At 46.3% G+C, this 10,517-nt stretch overlaps 1 long non-coding RNA gene across 2 annotated transcripts in view; it reads right to left on the reverse strand.

Moving 5' to 3' along the window:
- LOC311428407 overlaps positions 1-9,882 on the reverse strand; it is a 64,893-nt gene extending 55,011 nt beyond the window's left edge. The window contains exons 1-3 of one of the 2 annotated variants that reach the window (XR_014687708.1): positions 9,849-9,882; positions 9,622-9,758; positions 2,063-2,220 (exon numbers count right to left, since the gene is read on the reverse strand). This is a non-coding gene — a long non-coding RNA (uncharacterized lncRNA). Of the gene's footprint in view, positions 1-2,062; positions 2,221-9,621; positions 9,759-9,848 lie in introns of those variants that run through there. The other variant, XR_014687707.1, reaches the window with a different exon arrangement.
- Between the last annotated feature and the right edge of the window lie 635 nt (positions 9,883-10,517).

Below are 10,517 nucleotides of genomic sequence, written 5' to 3' on the forward strand. Positions count from 1 at the left end.
AACCGTAAATAACTGACCAAAAATAAAACCTTAAGACTCTAACCCTAAAAAACATATCAACACTACAACCCAAAAAACTCTAATACCCTAACACGCTAACCCTGAAACCCTTAAAACCCTAACCCCCAAATCCTTAAAACCCTAACCGTTAAAACTCCAACCCTAAAAACCTTAAAATCCTAAACATAAACCCTGAAACCCCTTACCCTGAAACCCAACCCTAGTGCCCAATCCCTGAAACCTTAAAACCCTGAATCAATCTGTAGCAAATAGCATAGGCTGAGTCGAGGATCTCAGTACAGTAGCATTATTATTCGAGATTACAATGGCGGGTGTCCCACAAGCAGGAGGGTGCCTACTAATTCCATACACAGTTTATACACTTTTTTTTTCTGCCGAGGACCGGGACCCTCCCGACCCTCCCCTGTTTCCCCTTTAACTGTGCTATTCAAGGTTCATAATCTAGCTGGTGCTTCACAGAAAATACACAGCTGCTGGCCTGTTACAAGTCACATTTCTTTTGAGGTTTTTACTCTTTGAGGTGGTAATGTTTCTTACGCCGTGATTTCCACCTAATTGCTGTAAGGATTCTGGTTGTCTGCGTTTTACAAGGTTGTCTGTTATAATAAATAAAAGTCCCAAATAGGATTACAATCAAAGTTTACAATTCACTGAATGAATAGAGGTAAGCAAACAGTGCTGGGTACGCCGGGAGTCTCTGCTCCACCAAGACGCGCACCAGTTATACACCAGTTACCTCCCTTAAGGGATATAGAGAAGCCCTCTCAGATACTTCCGTCCTGCTTCTCCTGCATGTGGCCGGAGGTCGGTCTAATTCTGGTGCTGTTGGTGGTGGAAGCTGGGGCAACGGTGGTACTGGTGGCGATACCACAGCCACCGGAGGGGGAGCCGCCGGGGGTGGATTGTTAGGATATGGAGGTGGTAGCTTATCCAACGGCTCACGTTTATCTTCTTTTTCTTTTTCATGTTCTTCTTGTTCTTCAAATTTCTTACCTGCTTTTAGTGTAAATATTGAGGCTGGAAAAGGACGTGAAGTCCTCCTGATCCATAATCCTGCATAATCGCTTTCTTCCTGGCTAAAAGCTTCCTTTGAATTAACATGGATATTTAAGGCCTGGCAAATCCAGTCTTCGAAGGTTCCAAAAACAGGCCAAAAGACATGTAGTCTTAAAGGCTCCTTTGGCCATTCTGTCACATAATACTGGACCATTTTTAATTTACTTTTTCCTTTTCTGGGGTCCCTATCATTCCAATTTCTAATCGTTATTCCTAATGGACTTTCTGGTGGTATGACTGGTAATTTGCTCCCTTTCTTCTGGTCTCTGGTCTTTGATTTTGTCTGACCCATCTAGGAATTTTACTATGGCAATTCCCATAGCCCTTGGTTACCTTAGTAAGAGTGTCTTGCAGGGGGTCGAGGACCTATCACACACCCACAAGTCCTATAGGAATCCCTTCGGTCCTTCACCGGCCAAGTCCCTCGCGGGAGATTGGAACCGCGGTTAGAAGACCTCCACAATCGCTTCGGAACTAAGTTCCATCTCAGTCACACTCTTACACACACAGGCAACCGAACCCCACCCAACCGAACGGTATACGCTTTAAATGCTTACGACTCCGTCATCTTCGTTCGGATCTTCACACACACAATTATGGGCAAAATATAGTGCTGCAGCTGGCAAGGGAGCTGAAAAAAAGAATCAGAAACTTTGCTTACCTTTATTCAGGTTTAAGATGCCATTAGTTCCGACCTGACTCAAACAGCAGCCACCAAATGGTGGGGGTGCCTCTCCTAGATCAAACCAGAAATCAGGAACCAAAGCCCTCCCGGACGAGAGCCCACTTGTAATAAATGACTGGGTCCCAAATAGGATTGCAATTGAAATTTACAATTTATTAAATGAATAGAGGTAAGCAAGCAGCGCTGGGTGCGCCAGGAGTCTCTGCTCCACCAAGACGCACACAAGTTACATTAGGCGGCTGGTTTTTATGCTGCTAGGCTAATACATATTCATTACTACTTCTACAAAACGCAGGGTTATTCTAATTAGTTCCCAGAATCCAAACCCTCCCACTGGTGCAGGCGTTATCAGTCTCCGGTGGTCCCTCTGGGGGCCGCTCGTACTGAAGGCTCGTAGTCTTCCTCCCAGGCTTTTCTCTTGTCCATCTCCTTTGTCCATCTTGGCTGGATGGCAGACACTTGCATAGTGTCCCATGCAACAGTTGTAATAGTTAGCAGTTATTCTGAAACCCCTTTGTTCTCTTATCCTCTATTGACCGGAATTGCTGGACCATTCCTTTGCAAGATTCAAGAACTATATATATTAACCACTCTGGTTTTCTCAGACTTTTCATCATATCATGCGGCCCTAGCATTGTTCCATATTGACACGAATCAGATGAACTCATTTCACACTGTTAAGCTGTCTTATCACTGCAAGCATATCTCAATACCACCTTCCTTCCCTCTACAGGATGTAACTGCGCAAAAACAACATTTTTATTCCCACAACCTTGATCCCCTTACCCTGAAATCCTTATTCCCCTTAAACCTAACAACTCTAACCACAACCCTAACCCTTATTATCAACCCCCTAACGCTAATGACACTGACCTTAATCCAAACCCCAAACTGCCCCTAACCCCAGACAACCAACAACGAAACACACACACACAAAGATGGAAACTACAAAAAAGGCAAAACCCACGATACAGGCCCCAAATCACAAATACGCAACCAAAATGCTACAGAAAAGCCCCAGATGCAGGCCCCAAATGCTACTGCTAGGCCTCAAAAGCTCAAGATGCATCCCAAAGCAAAAATGCAGACCCCAAACGTTACAGAAAAGCCCCCAAACCCAGGCTGCACAAGTCTACAAGCAGGCCCCAAACTGCCAACAGAAGCAGGCACCAACCACACCCAGATGCAGACCCCAACTGCCCACAAGCAGCTCCTACCCCACCACCCCCTCCCAAGAACTGGACTCCACCCAGACACTGGCCCAAGACCCGGGCCCGCCCCCCGCCATCCCCCCTACCCTCCCCCCCGACACAGGTGTACAAGCAGCTCACAACCCGCCCCTTCAGAGACCGGTCCCACTCCCCCCCCCCCTCCCCAAGACATGGGATGCGGAGGTGTACAACCAACTCCCAACTCCCTCCCCCTCAAAGGGAGGCCCCAAAGACCCCCAAATGGAGGCTCCTAGAGTGAACAAGCACCTCCCAACTCCCCCAGGCACAGGCCCACCCCCCCCCCCCAAACACAGGCCACAGAGGTGTATAAACAGCCCAGACCCCCCTCCAAGACCATGGCCCCTATAGTGTACAAGCAGCTCCCAACCACCCACAGATGCAGGCCCCAACCCTTTTCAAAAGGGAGGCACCTAGAATGCATGAGCAACTCCCAACCCCCCTCAAATAAAGACCCCAAAAGTGTACAAGTAGCTCCCCCCCAGAGACAGGACCCAAAGGTGTACAACCAGTTCCCAACACCCCTGAGACACAGGCCCCAACCCCCTCCCCAGACACAGGGACCCAAATTCTACAAGCAGCTCCCAACCCCTGCCAGGCAGGCCCCCTACCCTATACAAGCAGCTCCCAACCCTCCCCCCCCCCCCCGAGGGAGGCCCCCAAGCCCCCCACAAACACAGGCCCCTACAGTGTACAGGCAGCTCCCAGCCACCCCCAGATGCTGGCCCCAAAGTTGTACAAACAGCTCCCAGCCACCCTGCAGAAACAGATTCCTACATTGTACAAGCAGTTCCCAGCCCGCTAGACACAGGCCCTGACCCCCCACACATGCAGGCCCCAAAGGTGTACAAGCAGCTCCCACCCCTCCCCCAGACGCAGGTCCCAAGCCCCCCCCCCCCAAACACAGGCCCCTACAACCAGCACCTAATCCTAAAATTTAATTATTAAATTAAAGCCAGGAGAGAAACCCGTTAAGGTTAAGTAATATCCTTTGAGGATAGAAGATAGGAAAGGAATTAAAGAGATAATTGATCAATTTTTACAGTATGGATTATTGATTGAATGCGAATCAGAATACAATGCACCCATATTGCCAATTAAAAAGGCAGATGAAAAAGCTATAGGCTAGTTCAGGATTTGAGGGCCATAAATAAAATCTCTGAGGATATACATCCAGTAGTGGCAAACCCTTATACTTTGCTGACTAAATTAAAGAATAGTCAAGTCTGGTTTACCGTACTGGATTTAAAAGATGCCTTCTTCTGCCTAGGCTTAGCCACAGAAAGCCAAAACCTATTTGCCTTTGAATGGGAAAATCCCGATTCAGGCAGAAAGATGCAGCTTACGTGGACATTACTACCTCAAGGATTCAAGAATAGCCCCACTATTTTTGGAAACCAAGTAGCAAGGGAACTCGAAACATGGATACCTTCGGACACTGAAGGTGCTTTGTTACAATATGTAGATGATCTCTTAATAGCTACCGAGACTAAAGGGAGTTGTATTCAATGGACTATAAGTCGTCTTAATTTTCTGGGTTTAAATGGATATCAAGTCTCTTGACAGAAAGTCCAGCTGGCTCAACAAAGTGTGACCTATCTGGGATTTGACATTTCGGAAGGACAACGAGAACTAGGAACTGAACATAAGGAAGTCATTTGCCGGACTCCAGAACCTCAAATAGTAAAGGAGCTACAAAGCTTTTTAGGAATGACAGGTTGGTGTCGCCTTTGGATTTATAATTATGGACTATTGGTAAAGCCTCTATGTGAATTGATAAAGATTAACCAGTCAAAGTTAGTCTGGACTGGAGAAGCACAAAAAGTCTTTAAACAACTTAAACAAGAATTGATGATTTTGAAATATCAAGCAATATTGGTAGAACAGGACGACGTGGAAATTGTGATAATTCATATTGTGAATCTAGCCTCTTTTCTTAGTGATGCTCCGGCACAAGCTGTGATTCACGATTGTTTAGAAACTCTAGAGACTGTGTATTCCAGCCGACCAGACCTTAAGGAGGAGCCCATGGAAGATGCGGAAGAAACTTGGTTCACGGATGGGAGCAGTTTTGTTACGCAAAGACAACGTAAAGCTGGATATGCTATAACAACTACTCAGCAGGTAATCGAGTCTAAGCCTTTACCCCCTGGAACATCAGCTCAAAAGGCGGAGATAGTTGCTCTCACGAGAGCATTGGAACTGGCAGCGGGAAAAAGGGTAAATATTTGGACAGATTCTAAATATACATTCGGCGTGGTACATGCTCATGGAGCAATTTGGAAAGAACATGGATTGCTGACCGCTCAGTGAAAACACAAAGTATGCTGAAGAAATTTTAAAATTGTTAGAGGCTGTAAAACAACCAGAAAAGGTAGCTATCATGCATTGTCAGGGACACCAAAAGGGGAACAGCGATTTTGAAATTGGAAAATCGATTGGCAGAGGCTAAGCAGGCAGCTGAAATAACTGAGGTGAAGGCATTGTCTTTGATACCAGACGGTAAAATCCAAACTATATCCAAATTATACAAAAGAAGACTTAAAATTAATTGAAGATTTGAAAGGTAAAATGAAACCAGATGGATGAGTATATTTAAAAGATAACCACATAGTAATACCCTCTAGTTTGACATGGCCCATAGTTCTTACAGAACACAATAAAACGCATTGGGGAGCTGGCACACTGCATAAGAGCCCGAGTCAGACATTAGTGGGACGATATGATAAAACAAGTAACTCAACAATGTAGCATTTGCTTACACAATAACCCCAATACCAAGGATAGAATAAAATTTGGAATAATCGGTAAAGGAAATTATTCGGGGCAACAGTGGCAAATTGATTTTTCAGAACTCCCTAGAAAAGGGGGGTATCATTATTTACTGGTTCTGACTGACACGTTTTCAGGAAGGCCTGAAGCCTTTCCCTGTCGAACAAACAAAGCAAGAGAAGTGGTTAAAGTCTTGTTAAATGAAATAATACCATGCTTTGGGATTCTAGTAGCAATGTCTTCTGATAGAGTTTCACATCTTTGTGCACAAGTGGTAGAACAGATAAGTAAGATCCTAAAGATAGATTGGCAACTGCATACTCCTTATAGACCACAGGCAAGTGGACAGGTAGAAAAAATGAACCATTTAATTAAACAATAAATAGCTAAAATTGGATAAGAAGCTAATTTGTCATGGCCTCAATCCCTCCCTTTAGCATTACTTGGAATTAGAGTCAAACCTAGAATAAAAGGGAATTTGAGTCCCTTCAAAATCTTATATGGAAGGCCATAGCAATTTCTATTTAGTGGAGAGGACCTAATGCAGTTAGGATCAGAATATTTATATGCTTATATAACTGAACTTCAGAAACAATTAAATAAAGTACATACATTTGTTTTAGGGACCAGGGCTAGAGGGTTGGATCAACCGATCCACCCCTTTAAGCTCGGGGATTATATATATATAAAGACTTTTCCAGGACAACCCGTGCAGGAAAAATGGAAGGAAAGTGGATGGGAGCATACCAAGTATTACTGACAACACACACCGCCATTAAGATTAAGAAGCAAGCAGCTTGGATCCACAATTCAAGGGTGAAGAAGGTCCCGGCGAGGATATAGACCAGCACTCCAATTGGACCAACAAAATTACGGTTTTCCAGATCCTAATGATTGCAGGGGTGCGGTTCTCGGATTTGGGGTGGGCAACTTGGGATGAGAACTTACACCTGACCTTAATACAAACAATTTCTCAAGTAACTAATAAGACGAACTGTTGGGTATGCACCCATCTGCCACAGCATGGGAATAAGGGTGTATCGTTAATCGGGATTCCCTTGCCTGCAAACTTATCTTGGACTAATTTGTGGGAAAACACATCTTGGGGTCGAAAATATTAAGAAGTTTTGGAACTAGAAGTGAGTAGCTTCATGCCGTTAGAATCCTATTATGTATGTGTACAAAGGTGTAACCCGCCAAAGGGTATAGGAAAACAGCATTGTATAAATACGGATACTACTTATGTGGGAAATCAGACATCTTGTAATTGAACAATTGATATTAGTACGACTAGCGGCTGGGCAAATTCAACCAGCTGGACGGTTCCAGAAGGAAAAGGGTGGTATTGGCTATGCAATGATACAGCCCGTAAGGTCTTGCCTGAGAATTGGAAGGGAACTTGCACTCTTGGAGCGGTAGTCCCCAATATGACAGTACATGATGTAGTGCCTCAAGGTTACTTGAGAAATCATATCCGGAGAATCAGATGAAAAATTAACAATCCATTGGTAGAGAGACACACCCCTTTTCATAGTTTTGTGTGATGGTTTGTCACATGGTTAGGAGTGAGTGAATTGGAAAAGGCAATAGTTAATATTTCTGCAATTATAGAGAAGTTAGAAAACAAAATTCTGGATGCTATGAAGGCTCAACAAGAAGAGATATCTAGTTTATCACAGGTAGTATTACAAAAGCAGATGACCCTAGACTTGTTACTGGCCACTCAAGGGGGAGTCTGTACAGTAATAAACACAAGCTGTTGTATGTATGTAGATCAGAGTGGAAGGATCTCTACCGACCTGGAAGAAATATGGAAGCAGACCAGGATCCTACATGAGATCAGTAAAGATGATCTTTCATGGAGTTTTAGTGAAATATGGAATAAGTTAACCTCCTGGTTGCCCAATTTCCAATGGTTGAAACAAGTATTCATTGCTCTAATCGTATTAGTAGTGTTAGGAATATTTGTGTGCATGTTGTTTAGATGCCTGCTTTGTTGTGTTACTGTAAATAATGAAAGTATCTGATGCAAAAGAATTTGCATGGGAAAAGAAAAGGGGGGATTGATTAAGGAGGTATTGGGGAGGCATTGGGGAGGCAAGGACAATCCCCAGACATGGACTGTATATCTCAAAACAAGACACTGAAACTCATGATAAGGAAGCGGCAGACGGACAGAGAAACAAACGTAAGGACTATAAATCTCAAAACTGGACATTGGAATTCATTATAAAGATACAACAAATGGAAGAATTGGCAACAACCAGCTCTCGCAATTAAGAAACATGCCAATTCAGCAGATTCTTGACCAAAGGTGAAAAGTACACTGTGAGGAAGACTCGGGGTCTTCCTCCCAGAGACCCCTGCCCACGTCCCAAAGACCCCTGCCCACAATTCTTGGAAGGCTCTACGCAGGCGCAAGGTGCCAAAAGGCTAATTAGCATAAGAAGCGAGGGAAGGCGGGGATAGGTAATGCATATGTATAGGTGCTTGTAGAATATTGATAGATTGATTGTATAAATTCAAGACTGCTTTCCGCTTTAGGTATTCACGATAGGTGGAGAGATCCCCCGTGCATCCAGCGCTGCAATAAAGAATATACCACTTAAAGGAATTTCGGCTTCGATCTTTGAATCACAACCCCCCTCAAATACAGACCCCAAAAGTGTACAAGTAGCTCCCCCCCTGAGACAGGACCCAAAGGTGTACAACCAGTTCCCAACACCCCTGAGACACAGGCCCCAACCGCCCCCCCAGACACAGCGACCCAAATTCTACAAGCAGCTCCCAACCCCTGCCAGGCACGCCCCCTACCCTATACAAGCAGCTCCCAACCCACCCCCCTGCCCCGAGGGAGGCCCCCAAGCCCCCCACAAACACAGGCCCCTACAGTGTACAGGCAGCTCCCAGCCACCCCCAGATGCTGGCCCCAAAGTTGTACAAACAGCTCCCAGCCACCCTGCAGAAACAGATTCCTACATTGTACAAGCAGTTCCCAGCCCGCTAGACACAGGCCCTGACCCCCCACACATGCAGGCCCCAAAGGTGTACAAGCAGCTCCCACCCCTCCCCCAGACGCAGGTCCCAAGCCCCCCCCCCCCCCCAAACACAGGCCCCTACAACCAGCACCCAACCCCCTACCCCCGATGCCAGGCCCAAAGGTGTAGAAGCAGCTCCAAACCTCCTCCCTCAACCCAGGCTCCAACAGTGTACAAGCACCTCCCAACCAACCCTCCCCTTCCCCCCCGCCCCCCGACACAGGCTCCAAAGGAATACAAAGAGCTCCCACCCCTCCCCCAGATGCTGGTCTCAACCCCCCCCCGCCCCCAGAAGCAGGCCCCAAAGGTGTAGAGTCAGCTCCCAACCCCCTCAATGCCGGCCCCAAGGGTCTACAAGCAGCTCCCCCCTTGCCCCCAGATACCGGCCCCCAGACACAGACCCCAAAAGCCTAATCACAGGCCCTGAACTCTAGAGGCAGGCTCCAAAACCCAGGACAAAGCCCCACTGGTTCGAGACAGGGCCCAAATCCCAGACACAGGCCCCAAACGCTAAACATATGCCAAAAAAAGTATTAGTGCTGGTGCCAAATGTTACAGACAGGCCCAAAAGCCCGAGATGCTCAAGGCTGAGACGTAACTTGGCTTTCTGAATTACTGGAAAGCAGCTTTCATTCTCAGATAATTGTGTGCAGGCTAGATAGGATGGGGCTTCAGGCACCTCTTCACCTGAGGAAACACACTGCCATCAGGCACCGCTGTGCCAGACAAGCTTGTTCTGCTAGAACACCCTACTCAGATGCACTGTGGCATTCAAGTGAACTGCTTTCATGCAAATATAACGACTGATGTTACAACCCACCTTGCCTGTGGCACCTGATGAACAGAAGAGTAAGCCACCGCAGCGCTTCAAAACCATCCCTGCACGTGCCGCTCCTTGTCGCTCTCTGGCCTTATCTCATATCCTTATCCACTTCTGTGGAGAGCCTGCCACGGCACCTGCAAAGCAAGACGGACACCTTTCATAGTCACCTTGTGCTACTTGGTCGTTCTGCTCCAACCCAGCTCATGACCAGCCCCTCTTCTTACACAGCTCTTCAGAGTGCAGTTTGCTCCTTTGAGCCTGTGCGAGACACCTGTGAAAGAAAAAGAAACGCATAGGCCGATGCAGCATCCAAAGACACAGCACAACTAGGTAAGTTACTCTCATCTGCTCCCTTACCTCTGCCGCTTACCAGCCCCCGAGGCAGATGCTTCAATCTACCCTCTTCAAACAGCTACAACACCTCTAAAAGACAAAGAGGGGATGCTTAGAGGAACAGTGAGACCTACAACACAACAACTGCTACATCTGTTCCTCACTCACCTTGCCAGAGGCAGCTCTGCGTGTGACGTCCCAGGTTGTACACTGCGTTACCTAACCCTTACCGTAACCCTTACCCTAACCCTTCTCACCCTTACCATTACCCAAATCCTTACCTTTACTTTTTCCTTACCCTTACTCTTTCCTTTAACCATAACCTTACCCTTACCCTATACCTTACTCCAACCCTTCCCCTTACCTTCCCCTTCCCCTTCCCCTTAACCTAACCCTAAACCTTAAACCTTACCGTAAACCTTACCCTTTCTGCTACACTTACCCTTAGCGTAAATCTAAACCTTACACTTACCCTTAGCCTAACCCTCACCCTTACCATTACCCATACCCTTATTCTTACTCTTATCCTAACCCTTTCCTTTACACTTACGGTTACCATT

This window comes from Aythya ferina (genome assembly GCF_964211825.1).
Source record: "Aythya ferina genome assembly, contig: HAP1_SCAFFOLD_74, whole genome shotgun sequence".
Classification (NCBI taxonomy): Eukaryota; Metazoa; Chordata; class Aves; order Anseriformes; family Anatidae; genus Aythya; species Aythya ferina.